This window comes from Chinchilla lanigera, unplaced genomic scaffold (genome assembly GCF_000276665.1).
Source record: "Chinchilla lanigera isolate Chin_1 unplaced genomic scaffold, ChiLan1.0 scaffold00026, whole genome shotgun sequence".
In the NCBI taxonomy this organism is placed as follows: Eukaryota; Metazoa; Chordata; class Mammalia; order Rodentia; family Chinchillidae; genus Chinchilla; species Chinchilla lanigera.
In genome coordinates, this window is record NW_004955427.1 from 6,740,263 (window position 1) to 6,760,079 (window position 19,817).

At 41.4% G+C, this 19,817-nt stretch overlaps 1 protein-coding gene across 1 annotated transcript in view; it reads right to left on the reverse strand.

The window, feature by feature from the left end:
* The window catches only part of Cblb (Cbl proto-oncogene B, E3 ubiquitin protein ligase), a gene marked incomplete at its 5' end in the record, with an annotated part of 211,246 nt that overhangs the window by 138,612 nt on the left and 52,817 nt on the right, over positions 1-19,817 (reverse strand).

Sequence of the window (19,817 nt, forward strand, 5' to 3'; positions counted from 1 at the left end):
TAGAGGTCCCATTCAACCCAGCTATTCCCCTTCTGGGTATTTTCCCAGAAGATCTGAAAACATCATATCACAGCGATATATGTGCACCCATGTTCATAGCAGTACAATTTGTAATTGCTAAATTGTGGAAGCAACCCAAATGTCCATCCACTGAGGACGGGATAAAAAAATTGTGGTACTTTTTTGCCACTCTGAAATTGGCCTGTTAAAAATTGCAAAAGGCTGTGAGGAAAATGGACCATCGCAGTACACTCAAATAACACTAAAAATAAGACCAGAGAGAGCAGTTCTGGTTACTGGAAGCTTAGCACAAAATACCAAGAATTTTTGGGTATAAAATTCCAAGTTACCAAATTATTGTATAGTAAAAACTTATTATTTTATAATTTTGACTAGTCCCTGTTAAACTATTTGACAGTTGCTACCATGCAAAGAAAGAAAAATCATCATTTTAACATGGGCTTTCTGAGAATGAGCCTATCACTACTAGTCATCCTTCATTGCTGAAAAACTCAAGTATGTTTCTTCATATCCAAATTCTGTTTAGTTACTGTGAAAATGATACAACTGGACAGTTGTAGTCTGGGTAGTCTGGTTCTGACAGAGTGAGCAGATATTCACAAGAGAGTATTTCTGCAGCATTCTTCTGGGACATTTCAAAATAGTACTGGAACTGTAGAGAAAGCAGCACCTTAGAAATCGTGTTTCTTGCAAATTAAACCCTGCGATTCATCTTACAGCAGGAAGAACGGCCGTTGTCTGGAAGTGAAAGCATGGCAAGTGCTGGTGCCGCGGTGATGAAAAGGGGCCTCCTCACCATCAGTGGGAGCGCAAACCAGTTCCCCAGCATGTACCACTGTGGAGGTTTATCGAAGCAATAAAATCAGACATTCTGTATGACCCAGCTATTCCTCTTCTGTGGCTCTTCCCAAAAGAGCTAGAGACACGCTATTACAGGGAAGCACGCATGACGAAGTTTATAACAGGACAACTCATAATAGCTAAGTCCTGCAAGCCGCCTGAATGCCCATCAACAAATGACTGGATAAAGAAAACCATCTATACATAGTGGAATACTACTTGGCTATAAAGAAGGATAAATTTGAGACATTTCTAGGAAAATGGATGTACCTGGAAAACAAATACTGAGTGAAATAAATCAGACACACAGGCTTAAAATCATGTTATGTCTAGTTTGAGTAACACAAAGTACAAACAGAGCAAAATAAAGAATAAATAGAAACGAGGGGATGGATTCCTTGTAAATGAGAAGACATCCAGGAGACAGGTGAGCACAGACGGGAAGGGGGAATAAGATTTAAGACATGCAGCACACAGGTGGCAAACACCTAGCACGGCTGTGAGCAGGACATGTCACAACCACGAGCTAAGAATAATAACAGCAACAGGAAGGAAAACAGCGAAGGGGGTTTAGAGGAGGGGAGACGAGTGGAAACGATGGGATTAAAGAAAGAAGCAAGCTGCATTACGAGTACGTACGACAAACATACTAACAAAACTACAAATAAAACATTACAGAAAGAAACCATATATTTCTCTCTTTATACTTACAGAACTGGAGTTGTAAACGCCAAGAGGCTGCAACAGGCCCCATGTCAACGGCCAACTAGGAGCTAGATTTAGTCGCGGAACTGCTAATTATAGTGAAAGTACAGGCCCTCTCCCTCTCCCTGAGGTGAATAAGCAATACTTTCTGGAGGGCTAAGCAACTCAGGAGCCATAATTCACTTGTAAATAACCTCCATGTTAACAGGTACCATATAAATAGAAGCGCATTCAAAATATAGGTACATGAGGTCTGCGAAACACATGGCAAATGTCTGAAGTTTTACAAATCGCAGTCTCTGGAAGACATCCTGCCACCAATCCCCCAACACACACCGCTCAGCGAGAACACACTCAGCCCATGTCCCGCCGCTTTCTGAAGCAGCTGTGGAGTTCTCTTTCGTGAGCATCTTTAGCTGGGCTGCGGTGACGGCTTTGATGTCTTGAATCAATTCAGAATGTTGACCTTTCACGTCATTTTGACTTTGAGGAAGTCACGTGCTGCCAGACTGGTGCCAAGACCAGCTCACGAGGCGAGTGGGACAGAGTGATGTCTGCACCAGCCTGCTTTCTGGACGGCACGTGGCAGGGGCAGGGGCAATCACAGACCACACCTTGCAAAGACACTAACAAAACGGCATTTCCAGAATACTTCAGAAAGTGGCAAAAATGATGGGATACATTTTCTTGAAGCCAGAGGAAGTGTTCCGAAGGGGATTAATGCAATGCTCCTTTTCTTTTTAAACTTTTAAACGTTCACAATATTTTTGACCAAATCTCATACATACTACCATAAGAGAACATATACATTCTCGAAAATCCACCAGTCCTACTCCTAGTTTTGTTTCCACCAAATATCTATGTATATATTCACTGACACTCATGTCCAAGAACATTCACAGAAATCTTGCTCACGACGAATGTCCGCCAACAGAAGAGAGTTAAGGCTGGAGATTTTCCTACCATGAGTGAGGCCTTATTTTCAATCCCCAGCGCCACCAAAAATAAAAGGCAACGGGGAGTACACTGTGAAATATTCACAAGACATACTACTAAGCAGTAAGGAAAATGAACAGATGGCAACGACGCACAGCAGTCAGGAGAGTGTCACAGTCTTAATGTTAAGTAAATAAACCAGACACAAACGTACACAACACACGAACAGATACGTGTCAGGGTCTACATGCATGTGCCTGTCTCTGTGTAAAATGTGTTCACTTTCCCCCTTCTCTGAGTTAAGAAACAAAAAGAAACTTCTTTTTAACATTAGCTCCTTGAAACAGGCCTACGACCTGAACGGAGAGTCCTCCCTGGGCTGTTGCTCCACCAAACCTTGCCCCCAAGCTGAATATTAAACAGACACAGTTTCACATTTAGCCAAAGTCCATGAACTGAGAGTAATATCTGGAAAACAAGCTGGCTCTTTTTGCTGTTTGTTTTCCTTAAGTTGTGGATACCACCATGACTCGCTTAAAAAAAAAAAAAAATCACCTTCCTTCATGGAAAAGTGCAACTATCAACTTCATATAATAAACTCTGGTTTTTTTGTTTTTTGGTACTGGGAGTCGAACTTGGGACCTTGAAATTGCTAGGCAGGCACTTGTGCCACTGAGCTACATCCTCAGCTCAACATAATAAACTCTGGATTCCAAGAAAAATGTTTTCAAATTTATGATACACATATGGAAAGCACGTAGGTAAAATCAGACCCGATTCGATTTAGGTGTGTATCTGGGTTCCGGTGTCAGGACCACCTCCTTTCTGCGAGTGCCTGCGCTTCTTTTCCACAGGCTTCCTGAGCTCTGCACATCTAAGCAGAAAGAAAAGCGGAGGGCAGAAGCGCGGCCGCTCTCACCAGTCTCTCCAGGCTCGAGCGCAGGACAGTCCCCTCAGCTGTCCACCCGCCGCAGCAGCAGAACACCGAGGGCTGAGCCCTGCAGAGCGGCCCAGCTGCCAAGCCACCCAAGCTCGTCATCTCAGTCTCTAAGCTGACACACATCATCAGAGGCGGGCGCTACTTTTCTCTTCAAAAGAGACAAGCTAATTTCCAGCAAACAAAAACATCTAGTTTTTAAATGCTATGTTAACATTGTCACACTGAACAGACAGATATAAAGCCTCATGCATTAAATTTGTTTTCAAAACGTAGACTTCTTATAAAAAGCACGTAGATCCCATAGGGCTGTTTGGTGCACCCTTGAACTTACTGTTTATTTAAAAGTTACAATAAATTAAAATTTTAAAATAAAATAGTAAGTAAAGTAACAGGATTTTTTGTCTCTAAAATTAGATGGAAATACAAAACTTATTTCCTTCAAAGCTTCCTTAAAATGATTTACCCTTTGTAGAGATCTGAAATGTTGGCATGTTGCTGCGTATTATAACTGCTCAAGGAGCTCTACAGCTTTACACACAGCTTGCTAATCTCCTTTGACAAATCATTAACAGAAACAACTGCCTCTCCAGACCACAGTAAAAACATTATCAGAGATCGAATTATTTAGGGTAGGAGCAGGTGGAATGGAGAGTGAAGCCTGTTTTGGGGGTCTCCCCCATCGTTAGGCAGACATGTTCGAGATGAAGGGTAGAGGAGATTCCCTCTTTTAAAACCAAGAACTGCCCTTCTCTTCCTCTTTGCTGCTGCTTCTGAATGAGAAGAGTTTATGCAAACACAAGACTTCAAATGAAGAGCTGTAGCCCCAGTGCTGAACTCCTAACTGCCTGCTGGAATACGCTGGTGACAGGGGAAAGCAGACATTTAGGGAGGTACTGATGTTGTTTTCTATCATCAGCCATCACCGAGAAAGCCAACAGTGGGTCAGAACAGCAAAAGGAGGAGTCTCATTCCCTTTAATGGAAATACCAGTACTGATAAAAGACAACATGAGATCTCAGAGGTGATAACCACTCACAAATCTGTTAAAATATATCACGTCTATAATGGAAAAGTAACAGAAATGACCCGTCTTAGTTACTTTTTTCTGTTGCTGAGATGAAATACCTAACACCCAAAATTCAAGGGGGAAAGGTTTATTTAGCTCACAGTTCATAGAAGTTTCAGTTCATAATTGGCTGGCTCCAAGGCAGGGTGGCCAATGGCAGAGAAGCAACAATTCTTGGCGATGGAAGACAGCAAAAGCAACAAGAAGAGAGGGAGACAAGCTTCTTTCTGTCCCTTATATTGTATGCAGGCGACCTGCCCTAGGGCAGTACCGACTCATACTCTTCATCCCAGCATTGGACCAGAAATCCATCACGAACTCTACAGGACCGCCCCCATGACTGCCTGAGGCTCAGGGGACGTGTAGATGCAAACCATAACATTCTGCCCCTAACTCCCCAAAGAGTCATATACATTCCTTTATGCAAAAGACATTTAGTCCACCTCTAAAAGTTACCAAAGTCCTAACAGTTTCAACACTGCTGAAAAGTCCAAGTCTCAAGTTTCCTCTGATATCTGGGGCAAACTCTCAGGTGCAAGCTCCTGTACAAATGAAAAGAAAAAAGAAACACTTCCAGAATTCAATGGCACAAGACAGACACTTCCATTCCAAAAGGTCACACACAGGGGGTACAAAGGAACGGGACCAAAGCAAGTCCAATTTTCCATGATAAAAATCACAAGGTACAAACAATCAGAAAGTTAAATCTCATAAAACGTCTTTCCATTACCATTCTTTGAAGAATAAACAGTTGTAACGCACAGACAAATATTTATGGAGTGAATTACGAAGTAGCTACAAAATCCCCCCACTGCCTGTCTGCAAGGCCTTCGCTTCCCATCAAAAGTGGGGTCTACCACTTCTCCCTTCAGTCAAGGGTTCATCTTGTAACTTCTTCCTCCGAGTAGGGAGTCCCAGAAGCCGGAAAGGTCCTGTGCACCTGTGTGTCCTCTCTCTCTTGCTCAGAGAAGCTTATGCAATTCTGCGAGCACGCTGGAACTATTCTCCTTGAAACTGAGACATGTGGAGTGAAGCTCCAGCCATCCAGCTAAGGGGCACTTACAGAGCAAGGCCTTCCTCCAACACCGGTCACAGCCAAGCATCCCCGAACACTGGGCCAATCCAAAGAGTTACGAAAAATAATAAGCAACTGACCTTTTAAAGCAGGTATGGTCACTGCACAACAAAAGCTAACTGATAGGAACATCAAGCTTTTCTGACACTGTAAAAACTATATTCCTAAAGCTCTGCTCTTTATCAATAATATCTGCTAAAGTGTACTCTGTCGTGTTGGTTGTAGTTTTATCTCCAACCACGACTCTCAGAATTCCCATGTTGTAATACACGCATTCATAATTTCTCCCAAACAAATAGTAACATGGAGCTAACCTAGCCTGACGCAATCTCTTCTGGGTTACTTCTCTGCCTGATTTGCTTCCAGAGAATGCAGACAAGTCGTAGTACACACAAATGTTTGTAATTTCTAGCCTCTAACCTCACTCATACGTTATTAACTTAAGCAATGAACTTTTACTTTTCCAGTATTAAAATAATGAAAAAAACTTGTCATTTTCTGAATTAAACAAAGAAGGACCGTAATTTTATGTGAACTTTTGAAGTAGCAAAATTCACACTTTTATCAAAATGTATGGTGTCCAGCTAAAAACACTCTAAAACAGGGTCTGAAGATGAGAACTCTGTTTTAGCAGGTCCTGGCCACTTCATTTCTTTAGTTTCGGTTCAAATTCTTCATCTTATGAAAAGATAAGGGGAGATCACCAGTCCTCAAGCTGAGTGCATGTTGCAGTGCCACACACAGTAAAACCCTAGAGCAATTAAATCAACATCTGTGGACGGAACTCAAGATGCCAGATTTGTCTAAAACCCCCAGGGAATTTCAACAAGAAGCCAAGGTTGAAACACAGTGTAGGAGGATCTCCAGGTACCTTCAAACACATGCCAGTTTCCAAAGTGGGCTGAACACCCGCATCTGAGATGTTGCCGCGAGCCAGGCACAGCGGCGCACGCCTGTACGCAGAGCACTGTACTAGGCTGACACCAGAAGGAGTTCAAGTTTGAGCACAGCCTGGGCAACTGTGTGAAACCTTGCTTCAAAATAAAAAAGGGCAGCGTTAAGATGCAGGGTCGGGTTCCACCCAGAGTCCTGGGGGACAATGAGAGCCTACTCTGGACAGGGGTAGTCCTGCACGAGCCAGTCAGAGCCTCAGAGAATAGCAAGGTCTGGATATTGCCTTTAAAAACCCCAGACAGTTCTCACGTTTCACCATCTCCATGATCAGAAATCCCTGGGAAAATCCACATGCTTGCCTGAAAAACTCACTCTGGAATTCCTTAAATGGAGAGCTTTTATCTAACGACCACAGTTTGCTTGTAAAAACCTAGTTTTATATAAACTTTTATAGAAATATAAATTAGGTTTATATAGTGTCACCAGCCCCACCAACATGTTAGCCGAAGAATACTCCCAGAATACCTGCTGATAACTCTGCAACAAAGCCCTGATGGGATCTTACTTGTTACAAGTGCATATAACACCTCTACATTAGCCTAGGAGGAAAAAAAGAACACAGTATAAAGAACTACTACATAAACCAAATTTAGCAAGTAAGCACAAAACAAATTAAAGAAAAACAGTTCAATGCTTCCTTTGTCAAGAGACTTTTTGATCAATTTGCCTAACACAATCACTTGAAGGTTTGAGAGGGAAAGAGAATTCTGTCTCAGCAGGTTTGTTAAAAGTTCTGGGGTGAGCCTTTAGATACATTTATTAATATTTGACTGTTAAATTTTCAAAGAAAAAAGTTTTAATCATTTGTGACAGGAGTGGGTTGACAGCCAAACATCAGAGAGGACTTACCTTTTTGGGGGGCATTGAAATACTGGCTTATTAATACAGTTTTAGAGCACTCAGGAAAACAGAATAAAAAGCAGCAGACGTTAACACATACATGGTGTGTATCTTTAATAGCTGGCAAACAAAGGTGTAGAAGCCTAAAACAATACTTAATACTCTGGCTTCTCTTTGATTATATATATCTTTCGCCTTTTACCAAAATGATACTTAATCACTGTGTTAAATGGTCCACTTATAAAAGTGGTAACAATTTTTAACGAAAAAGCATATCAAAGTTTTAGTATTTCAATGTATTAAAGACGATTTACAATGTGTTTAGCTACTTCAAATATAATGAATTCATAGGTAAAAATGAAGAATCTTCTAGCAAAGAGCTAGTCAAAGTAGTCACTGAGCCTTCCAAACAAGCATTAAGTATTAAGGCAGGCGCAAACAATTTCATTTTCGTTTTACCAAGAACTCAGACTTATTTAAGCACGTCACTGCACCCCTCTATGGGAAATGGTCTTAGGCCCTCGGTGTTTGGGCGAGGTGAACAGCCAAGGGTCTTCCCAAAGCAGGCTGGCTGAGCCCGGCACAAAGCAAAGCCCACTGCTAACAGCAGCAACATCTCTTAAAACTCTTTCCAAGCGGAGGAAGGTGGCGCACACCCACAGTCCCAGCACGACGGGAGCCTGAGGCAGGAGGCTCACAAGCTGAGCTCAGGGCCAGCAATTTAGTGAGACCCTGTTTCAAAATGAAAAATACAAAAGAGCTTGGGATAGAGTTCAGTGTGAAAGGGGTTCAATTCTTAGTATCAAAAACAAAAACCAAAAAACACTTTATGGTAAGAATTGAGGATTAAGAGTAGGATTTCCTCTAAAACACACTTCGGAAATGGGGCCAAGCTTAGGACGCCACCTCCTCAACAGGGATACTGTGCACTGCCATCTAGGAAACACCCTGAAGGAGCCAGGGGATGTTAGGAGTTAGAGGTTAGGAAGGAGAACTGGTTCCAAGAGATCTGGCAAACAGACATGTGCTAAACATAAAATGGATGGATATAAATTTGAACCAGAAATGGCAAAGAACATCAATTCATCACCAATTAGAATAAGTATGTTGACTTTTAAAATTTAAGTCTCAAAAGCAAGTCTCTCACTAAAGGGACATAAATCTAAAATATGTCAGGGAGAAATTCCACACCCAAGTAAGCCCGCACCACCCCGGACATCGGCTCCCTCTGATCTTCCTCATCTGCCCGACGCCAGTCTCGGTCCTTCCTGCAACTGCATCGCCCGGAGCTGCAGCTCCCGAGCAGGTGGTGCCGTTTACAGGCACAGGTGTCTCGACCCACACCTACTCCCCTCCAGCTGGGAACAGGCTCCACTTTGCACATTAGTTTTATTGCTTCCTCCTTCATCTTATCAAAATCATTCGTATGCATATGTGCATCCTCCTGGAAAGAATCCACAAGTTTCCACTAGATTCTTAAAGATCCTCTGAGGCAAAGGAGGCCAGAACCACTTCCTCCAGAGTTTCCAAATCAAAGCAAAGAGTGAAAGTCACATGGCGCCATACACCTAATTAACTCCAAGACACTAGTGTTCACAACTCAGGTCACCCACGGGGGCCGAGGAGCTGACAAACAAGACCAACATATGGCAAAATGTCCAAATCCTGCAACTGTCGACCCATAAAAATCTGTTATGTGTTTCTGTGCATGGAGACAGATGCTCAGAAGATGGGATTGGAAAGAGGAATAACTGGCCCTCCAGAACACCCTCACGCGGTGCTTCAGGACACAACCGTGACTGAACAGACTGATGCCCTCAGTGGACTGCACTATTCAGTTAGCTGTTTCCTACACCATTTAGAAGACACTGACATTTTCCTTAACAGGAAAAATTAATAAAGTTAGCAAGAAGATTAACATATGCAAGAGGTAATATTTTCTCAGAATATACACACTGATGTTTTCATATAAGTATTCCATTTTGCCAGTGTAATTTAAACTGCTTTACCCTGAGAAGAGGAGAACTTTTTGGCTTCAATGCTGAGCCAGGTAACATTTAAATCTGCAGTGCTGATGAAAATTAAATTAGAGAAATCAGGGACGTCTTCCCACCGCCAATGCTGACAAGCACTCCATTATAAATAGCTCTCATGCATACTCATTCTATGCACAAATTTTGGTTGCTGAAAGATACTCACTGAAGAAGCAATTGCAGGTAATTTGCTAGTTGTGATTATTGTAATGTGTAATTTTTAGTTGTGATAATTACCCAAGAGATTTAGAATACACAATTTGTAGAATAATTACAAAACCTCTATTTATTTCCTTAGGCTCAGTGTGTAAGAAGAGAGGCTGTGAACTGAGAAGGGCTTGGGATATATTTTGCAAGCCCCTGCTGATTTATCGCTGTATGAACGTTTTTTAGTCTCAGATTCTCCACCGCAACTGCTCTTTTCTATTAAGTGCAGCTCTTTCCAAAAGATCAAGGAAACTGTACAGACGATCAGAGTGGATTTTACAGAGGACCACCTCCTCAGGATCTTACAGCGCAGGAAGAAGGAACCACCTCAAAGCACCCTGCCCACGCCTCCATCTTCCTCAAGCTGTAAGGCAAGGTGGGGCACGGGGGCTGCACTTCATTTGTTCCGTCTGCTGTACCCTGGAATTCTTTAAAGTATATTTTATTTATTTGTTCCATTATTCCAATTGCAAGCACTGGTAGGGAGGCCCCTCTCCTTAGTGAAAAAGCAAATTAAAATAATCTGGAGGTTGATCAGTATGACAAAGTTTTAAGAAGCTGGATACACATTTATCTTAGTTAACTTTTCTCCCATTGCTGAGACAAAATGCCTAACCCCCAAGGTTAAAGGAGGAAAGGTTTATTTGGCTCACAGTTTGTAGAGGTTTCAGCTCATAACTGGCTGGCTCCAACACAGGGTGGCATGGCAGAGGGGCATCGCAGAGCAGAAACAGCTCATGGTGGGCAGAAGGCAGCAAACAAGCAAGGGATATTAATAGGGTCTTTCTGCCTCTATCTTATCCAGACTACTCAGGGCAGGTAGCACTCCCAGTCTTTAATCCTACTGCCCTTAAGCTCAGCACAGCACCATGAATCAAGCTGAGTATCACACTCTAGATCCACCCAACTCTGAAAAAGTCCCACTTATGACTCCATGGGGCTTTGGGGGGACATCTAGACACAAGCCCTAATGGTATTATTTAAAATGATGAAATTAAATGTGTTATATTAGTCTACTTTGAAGAGGTTACTTAATCTTTTTACTGTATCATTTTTTTGAAACTAGACTTTCCTCTCAAAAATGTATTCCAGCTTCAATATGCTCAGATCTAAGAACAGTTAACAGAAATACCACAGCATTCAAATATAGGCATGCTTTTTGGATAATGCTGAACATAGTTTCTTCTCTTCACCCAAATTCCTGTGTACGTTCCTCCTAAACTCCAATTTAAATGCCATATATACAGATCCCCATGTATACAGCTGTATGCATAAGGAAAAGAAAAACTTGTATGAATACTTTAATACTAAATTTATTGAGACTTCATGAGATTAATACAAGTTACCTTTGGCCTTTACAATTACAAGAGGTCCCCAAAGTGGTGGGCATTAGCTTCCAATTATTGGTATGGCGAACCCTATATGTACACTTTTTGGCGAACTCTGTATATTTTGTGTGTGGACCAATACATACATACACACATATTTTGCATACACATAAACTGTAGATAACTTTAGAAATGGCTTCTTAAACAGAAACTGCCCAAATAAAGTCATTAGGTGCTCGCTGAACTCTGCGCCCCAAGCGCTGTTACCTAAATTGAGGCGTGCTCTATCTAAGTGCAAATACAAACTGGACGTCAAAACAGTACGGGAAAAGAACACGAACCATTTCAGTAAGAATTTATTATTTTAATTACTTGACGAAGTATTTTAGATATCGTGGGTTAAATGAATTATTAAAAATACTACATAAAATGATCTGTGCTTCTACTGCACACTGCACACCGTCCTTCTACTCTAGTCCTTTGAGCAGGCCAGCCAGCACCTTCTGTTGCATCTAGCCCTTTTTTTCTTTTTTGTTTTTAACCTCGAGTATTTCTAAACACTTGTGGATACTCCCCTGCGGTAGAACCGTCTTCCCTTTGCCCACATTTCAGAGCGAGAGAGCGCCCCCTCTCTAACACTCCTCCGCACAAACCACCTCGAACATGAGCAGCACTCTACCCACCAGCTCCACACCCTCACTGCTCTCCTGACCTCCACAGCTCCAGGGGCAGTAACCGCTGTTTCGGGGCTCAGGCCTTGCTGCCTCCTCCAAACAAGTGAAGGCCACCTACTGACTCCTGCCCGCTAGTTTCCCTGTGTCCCCAGGATCACCTTTCTAAAGCAGGGGTCAGATCACCTCATTCCGTGATCTCTAATTTTTATGTAATCCACAGTTCTGAGCGCAGCATTTATTCTGACATGGACTGAAAATCGCAGTCACACTTTTCATGACATCTCGCATTAAGTAAAACACAGGACCCAACATTTTAGGCTAATATGATATTCCCTGGAACGTCAGACGTATTAGAATCCCTATCTTAACACAAGCTATTGCTTCCGACTGCAAAACCTCTCCTTTCGGTGCTTATCAAAATCTCATTCATCTATCAGTGCAGTCTATCTCCGCTCCCTGAAGCTGGAATTAATCACTCTATTGTCTGAAAGCCTAAACCACTTTGCCAGTATCAAGAGCATTGTTTTTTCTTCCTTAGAATTATATTCAAGTAACTGCCTCCATGGCAGGCTATTTAAGGGGAAAAGAATGGAAGACAGGGAAGGAAAGATGAAAAAAAGAAAAGTGATTCTTAGGGTAAGAGGAAAATCACATGAACCACTGTGTTCCCACAGTCCCTACACCTGTACCAAATCTGCACATAGCGGGGACGATAAAGTGAATATTCACTAAATAAAGAACAAAGTGAATGAAATTTGCTATGGGTTTAAAAACTCAGAAATCTGGAGAAATTTTCCCTTTCAGTGTCATGTGACATCATACAAAGCATGTGTTAAACCAATACATTAGTGGGTAAATGCCTATATTCACTCAGGTAAACATATTATGACTGGAAAGAGCTCGATAAACGCAGGGAGGGCTGGAGGCAGAAGTGGCTCAGCGACAGGGCACTTGCTCTAGTGCGCACAAAACCCCGGGCCCAACCCCCACACACCAGCCAAGCAACCGTGCAACGAAACAAACTGAACCATCGCCAGCACTCGATGAAATTTCAGGGCAGTGAACACAGTCCTCAACGGGAAGCTGCCGAGATTCTCAACTATTTACCAAACTTCACTTCCAAACAACAGAATGTATTACTTTATCTGTATTGCTTAATGAACTGCCTTATTAAGAAACCACAGGGATGAGACAGGCATGTGATCCCTACCTGTTTACAACAAGCAACGGTCCTTTCAAAGGCCACAAAGGTAGGATAAGCCGTAGCCCTGGCCAAGCTCTGCCAAAGGGCTGGCACAGAAGGAGCTCAGAGGACGCAGACACGCACAGGAGGCAGCACGCGCTGCTTTGAGTTGCAAATTAATGAGTACACATTCCCACAGAAAGGGAAACAGCAAAAAATACCTGAAAGCTCTTCATGATATTGGTCAGTAACATGGAGTGTTTAGAAAACTAGGTTATCCTTTGCCAGAATTCGAGCAATGTAATGAGCGCTGATAAAAAAATTAAAGCAATTCATACTTTCACTGCAAACCTAGAAACATAACCATTTGAATTTCTAGGTTACAGTTACTTAGCAATTGATGGACATGAACAAAATTCTTTTATACTTACTAATACCAGCAGTGAGTTAGCTTTGATTAATACCAAACTAAATACTCAAGCCAATCAGAATTCAGAAAACCACACATATGCAGGTGGACACCGCTATACAAAAAAACTAGCTCTCCGCTTACATTTCTACAGATATGACCAGGTATCACTGAAATAAGTATTGACAAAAGTATTAGAAGCAAATGGATAACCTCTTTGCTTGAATATTTGACTTTTCCTGCAAAACGTCAAGATAAGCAGATTTACCTTCCATTATCAGCAACTCAGTTATCGCACTACCAGCAATATAACTTTTCTAAAGCTGGAGCCTTTTTCCGCTTTAATGTATGTATTTGTTTGTTTCAGACGGTCTTCCCTTGTGGTCCTTGGCTGGCCTCAAACTTGAACTCTTCTGGCATCAGCATCTGGAGTGCCGGGACTAGGGGCCGTACCACACGCCTGCCCAGCAATAGAATCCTGGAAATAATCCTAAGAATCTGGTATGTGCCCCATAACCACTTTCAACAACTTAACACATAGCTATGCATTTGGAAGAATATAGGAACACATAATTTCACTGGAGAAAGTGTGACACACACACACACCGCAGGCATGATCCACACACAGGAGAAACGCAACAGAGAAATGTGTGTTACACAAGGAACAAGGTGAATACAGTTTGCTGGGGGGTCAGATTTGGAGACACGTTTAATTCTGACTTTAATGTGACATTACATAGATACATGTCACAAAGAACAAGAACTTACAACCACAAAACACCTTATTTTCTTAAAAAAAAAAAATACATGAATGAAACCTGGGATCCTTCTCAAGATTATTCCGGCAGTTTAAAGATCATCCAGCATTACTGCTGTTAAAGTAGAATCCAACGCATCAATGAAAAGCTGGAAAGGAACTGAGAGACGATGTGGCACAACTCCGCAGGTACGAGACAGGTAAGATGGCCCGAGAAACCTGCCCAGGGCTGTCCCAGCCTCCAGAACTTCAGTCGGCAATCGGCCACCGCACTTACGAAGCGCAGGCAATAAATACTGAGCTTCGCGCTCCGTAATTAGAAAACAAGCCACCGAGAAGAAAACTGTATTCACGGAACTTTTCCTAAAAGACACTGTTGAACTTTTCCTTTGGCCATTTGGCCAGCTTGGCTACTTAAGCTTCAATATGTTCAATATGAACATTTTTCAACTGTGCTTCCTAAAACTAATATGAATGAGTCTTTCATATTATTTTAAGACAAAAATATTAAGATAATTTTCTTATCTTGTACAAAGTTATTTAACTTCTTCATGTAAAATGGTGCTTTAAAAAAATACCTAAAGACCTTCAAAAAGAAAATTTATTTTTAAACATCCTTTGCCGAACATCAAAACTAAAGACCAAACTAAATTACTATTTTATTCTCTTCTTCCCAATCTCATCCCTGATCCTACATGACTGAGTAATGTTTTTCCAAGGACCTAGATGTACATTTGCTTTCCAGTCTTGTAGAGATAAGCTACTCAGGCACGGTAGTGATTCATTTGAGATTATATCAGGGCAAATTCTGTGCGTTGGGAATATGAACAATATGCCAGTGTAATGCTTTAACACAGACTCTTTTATGTCATTACAGTGTATCTATATTCTTAAATTTCTTGAATGCAGGGGTCGGATTTCGCATTTTGCTGAGTTGCACATGCTTTACACACGGTAAATACATTTTACATGGGTTCTCACTGTGTTGCCCAGGCAAGCCCTTAACTCTTCAGCTCAAATGATGCTTCCACTTCAGCTGCCCCAGCAGTAGGAACAGACATGTGCCACCATGCCCGGATTAGTAACTGTACTTAAAGGTAACAAAATCTGCAACCTAACATCCACGCTTGCACCCACCAACAATACACATGCAGCTTAAATATGCTGAAGATGGGATGGCACTGCATATTATTTACTGCTGGTATTTCCAAAAACACATATATTTATTTTGTCCATTTGGTTGAATTATTTTGTTTATAGACAGCAGTAATTATTGAAACAAATGCTTTCCTGTGAGAATTTCAGAAAATCATCTTAGGACAAATGTAAAAGTAAATTATACACCAAAACTAAGAACATTTCAGGCACCATAAGAGGAATTCCTAACACTAAGTAATGTATTAGATTTAATTACAGCTTTGAAAGTCAGAAAACAAATATTATCTGTCAGCTGCCTAAATGAAAACACAAAATAACCCACCACTTTGGTGGAATCGTTCATTTTCAATCCTGAGTATTTATTACGCCCAGCATCTCCCACGCCTCCTCCGAGCATCGGTGATACTTCAGCCGGTGCACAGAGAGATGCCCGAGTTCACACATGAATGGAGAGATGAAAACAAATATAAACGTAAGCCAAATCTTTACAGAACGTTTGCTTTCATGATACATCATACTGTTATAATACAACCAGAAGCAGTTTAAAAGAAAGAAGTACAGGAGCAACATGTGTGCTGAGGGAAACAGACCCCACACTGAGTCTAACCTAGGAGGCACTTGAGGCAGCACATGAATGGCGGGAGCGGAACATCACTGATACAAATGTCAGCAGTCATCCAGCTTCTCTGAAAACTGAACGTGGACACAGAGTGGACAGGAGACCTTATAACCAACCAACACAGCAAATGCCTCTGTCCCACACGCTAGCAACAGAGTTTCCCTTATTTTTTTAACATGCATAGTCTGCTAAGAATAACAACCAAAAAAATAACCTCACCACCATGTGGGATTTCTTTTTCATTTCAATGTACCTAATAAAAAGTTTGCTTTATGCTCACTCTTGTTTATGTCATAGCCATAAACTCAAAGACTGGGAGATAGGGCTGTGTACCAACGCAGCCTGGCCCCGGGAATGCCAAACACTGCCCTTACTGTCCTCCTTTACCAACTCTGGTTGGTTCAGCACTTTCTGCAACAGATGAAGGTTTAAATGGGGCGAAGGTCATGTAAACAGTTGAACAGTACGCAACCGAGTAATAAGGTGACGGTACACTGCACTTGTGCTCTTAACGTCCCGGTATCTTGCTTCTGAAATCCAGTGAGAAATGAAGACAAGACCTTTAGAAAGAGGGACCCAGCACCCCTCAACAGCTAGCATACCCAAAACAGCTACTAGAAAATTGCTGAATAAACACATTTGTAGACAGAAGAAAGCAACAATATAACTCTTTACTGACTCAAAGAAACATAGGCCAGTAGAAATCAGCAGCTATCCTGTGTATATGCATATATGTTTTTTCCTTCTTTCTTTTCTCCTTCCCCTCATCCCAACTGTTCCTTCTCTTTGAGCAATTTCTTTCCCTTTCACAGTATCTATTGTACTTTTCGGATTCTATTTATTCTTTCAGGTTCTTTTTTATTATTTTTTATTCTCCTTTAAAAAATAAAAATTCTAAAAATTTAAAAATTTTAAGAAAATAAATGTAACATCCACTTCAGGCACAGGAAGTACACGCGCAGGGACACTTTGGGCGCTCAGTGGGAGCGCGGCGGGTTAGGCTCAGCTGGTTCTGCTGTACGCTGACGTCCATCTAAGATCAGCTGGCCTGGAAAGAGCGTCTGTTCAGAGCTTTTTTATGGACGGTTTTCCCTCATTTTATTCCATGAAATTAATTACATTTCTAATAGTAATCACTATAACAGGCACTATTACTCAAACAAGTTTTTGGCCCTAAATCTTAAAAACAAGTTTCTTTGCAAAAAAAATTGAAAAGTATAATATACCTAGAATTATTCTTTCATAAATCAGATTCACTTAGCTTATTACTCTAAGTGCCTAAAAATAACATATTTAAAAAGACAAGCCGTATTCTGTAGTTTATCAACTAACTTACATTGGAAAAATGACCCCAAAAAGTTAAAAAATGTAAAACTTGAACCATTTACAGGACAAACAGCCACTGCTCATAAGACATTATTTCTAGATCTAAAAATTACAAGTCAGGGGAAACTTACAAACTGTACTGGTAATGTCAAAGGCTAGAATATTTAAAATCAGAGACGCTGTGCAGCCTGAAAAAATGGTTCACAGTTATAAATAGTTATAAATCATTTTCTTTCACTTTATTTATAATATGAAAAAAAGGATAATTTAAAAAATCCAATTCCAACACAAAAATCCAACTCTGTATGAATGTCTGTATACTTCTTGTCAGGTGTAAGAGCCTGCTACTTCCAGGAAATGCTAGGGTTGACTGCTAGTCAATTTTAAATACAGGCTACTTTACAGTTATACACTGAGAACAGTATTTAATATATTATGCAGCATATATAGCTCAGAAATCACACGGTTGAAGTCCCATTAAGTCTCCACTTTTATTACTAGTATGTATACAAGCAATCAGATACCAGAAGAAAAGCATTAGCAGATACATATGTGATTAAAACATTTCCTTTTATTCTAATCCAAGTGATTAAAAGGCAGTTTCAGGAAACCTTAATTAGGCCCTACCTTAAATAGCAGAGAAGTCCTCCTGTGCAAAAACAAAAGTAGGACTTTCATTCCAATTTCTGACACAGATCCAAGTTGATAAAACTAACTGAGTCCGTGTAAACAGAGTGGCTAACAGACATAATTATTATCTCTCAATATAGGAAGATTAGTCAAATTCTGGCAGGAATGCTAATGAATAACCCCTGATACCTGTGGAATTCCAGGGCGGGGCTCGTGGCTAGCTGGTGCGCAAACAGCAACATGGAGTGCAAAAATCTTTTTTTTTTCACCTCATGGCTTGACGACCTTGAACATGAACTTTTACTTCCTCGCTTTAAAAATGACGGCTCGCTCCCTCGCCCCTTTCCTCCCGCTCTCATGATACAGGAATTCATGCAAACAGGAGAAATCTGAGTAAAATCTTGGATGACACCAACAATATCCTGAAATCGACAATGTGCTACACATACTAACGTTTCTAAAACTAAAGTTTGAGAGAGAAGGAGGGATGGAGGGAGGGAGGGAGGAAAGGAAGAGCAGAGGGTGGAGAGAGCGAGAAAGAGGAAGACTTCTTTCAGTATCTTTAGATTTCTTTCGATAAATCACAGCATTTGTCCAGATTTAAAATTCTATAACCCCGTGAAAATCACATCCTTTTAATAATTGGTCCCCGTCCCTTTCTTCATTCCCCATTTTATCTGGCACCTACCCGTCCTTCTAACCTGCCCTTCCATGACACAGCGACCGGTAACAGCCACAGTTGTGCCCTGCTTGCTGCTAGTGGCACAGAGTGAAAGAAGGCAGATGTGTAAATGCAGAAAAAGACCAGCAAAACCGCTGGTTATAAATGTTAAGACAAATTTCATCCAATCATCATTAAATCCATCCACTCATCCAACAAGTATCTCCTGAGCACCTGTGATGCTCCACGGCTACACTCATCACTGTGGAGACGGCAGTGAATGCGGTGAACACAGCAGTTTGTGCAGGTCGACCCTGGATTCCCAGTGAGGAGGAGCGAAGGCAGCAAGGAGGCCAGCGTGTAAAAGGAGTAACCGCCATTGCGCCACGAGCAAAGCAAAGCACCGTGAGCGGGTGAAGCGAGATTGTTCCTGCGGTGGAGGAGATCTAAGAACAAACTGGAGTTACTGGTGCTGAAAGGAAGAAATGAGAGCTCCAGGCAGATATGAGCATGGGCACAAGCTCGGTTTTAATGGAGAGCGGAACAATAGAAAGGACTGTTAAAAAAGGTTCGGTAAGGAAGCAACGGTGGACCCAGGAAACCTGATGTGAGACGCAGGCAGAGATAGTGAGTGACGGAGTCAGAGGGCTCGTCAGTGGTGGTGAAGCTCCGAGAGGAGCGCCCAAGCTGCCACCCGAGCCCAAAGCGCCACACCGCAGTTACACTGAATACCGAGGTTTCAGCTTAGAGAAAACAGCTCAGCCTTCACATCTTCTGTCTTAAAAGAAAACAACACGCATGAGCTTACTTTCTGTTCTTACTGCTATATACCCGCTGAGCTTCTCCTTCACTAGGTTAGTCTTGATTCCGTACTTCAACTCAGCCATCTTACACAGGTTACTGAAACAGTCCATCAACTGTCTTAGCTATAAAATACAAATAAAGTATCAACCCCATTTACATCTCACAGGGGTAAAACTAGTAGGTATCAAAGAGCATTTTAAAGGATAAAGCAAAGAATAACATAGTATATATTAATTCAAAAGCAGAATTTCAAATACTATTAAAGAGAACCTGCCAAAATAATATTTTTAGATGGGTAAAATTTGGCTAACACAGCAACGTAAGAAAAAAACAAGGGCAGATTATTTTCCATAGGTGGAAATAGTACGATAAAATGATTAAGAAAAAATACTCTAGAGAGTATTCACCTTATAGTAACACAATCTTTCTAAGTACAAATGAAAACATAAAGCCAGAGCAAGTCAAATTAAATAGATCAAACAAAACCTCTAATATGAATATCATGGGGCTTATCTAAATTGCAGTGTTTCATACAGGAAAATATTTTAAAGACTGATAAGATAATGCCTCTAATCGCAGCACACTGGGACTCTGACGCAGGACGACTGCAAACCCAACCTGAGCAGCTGGTCTTGGGAGACCCTCTATGGC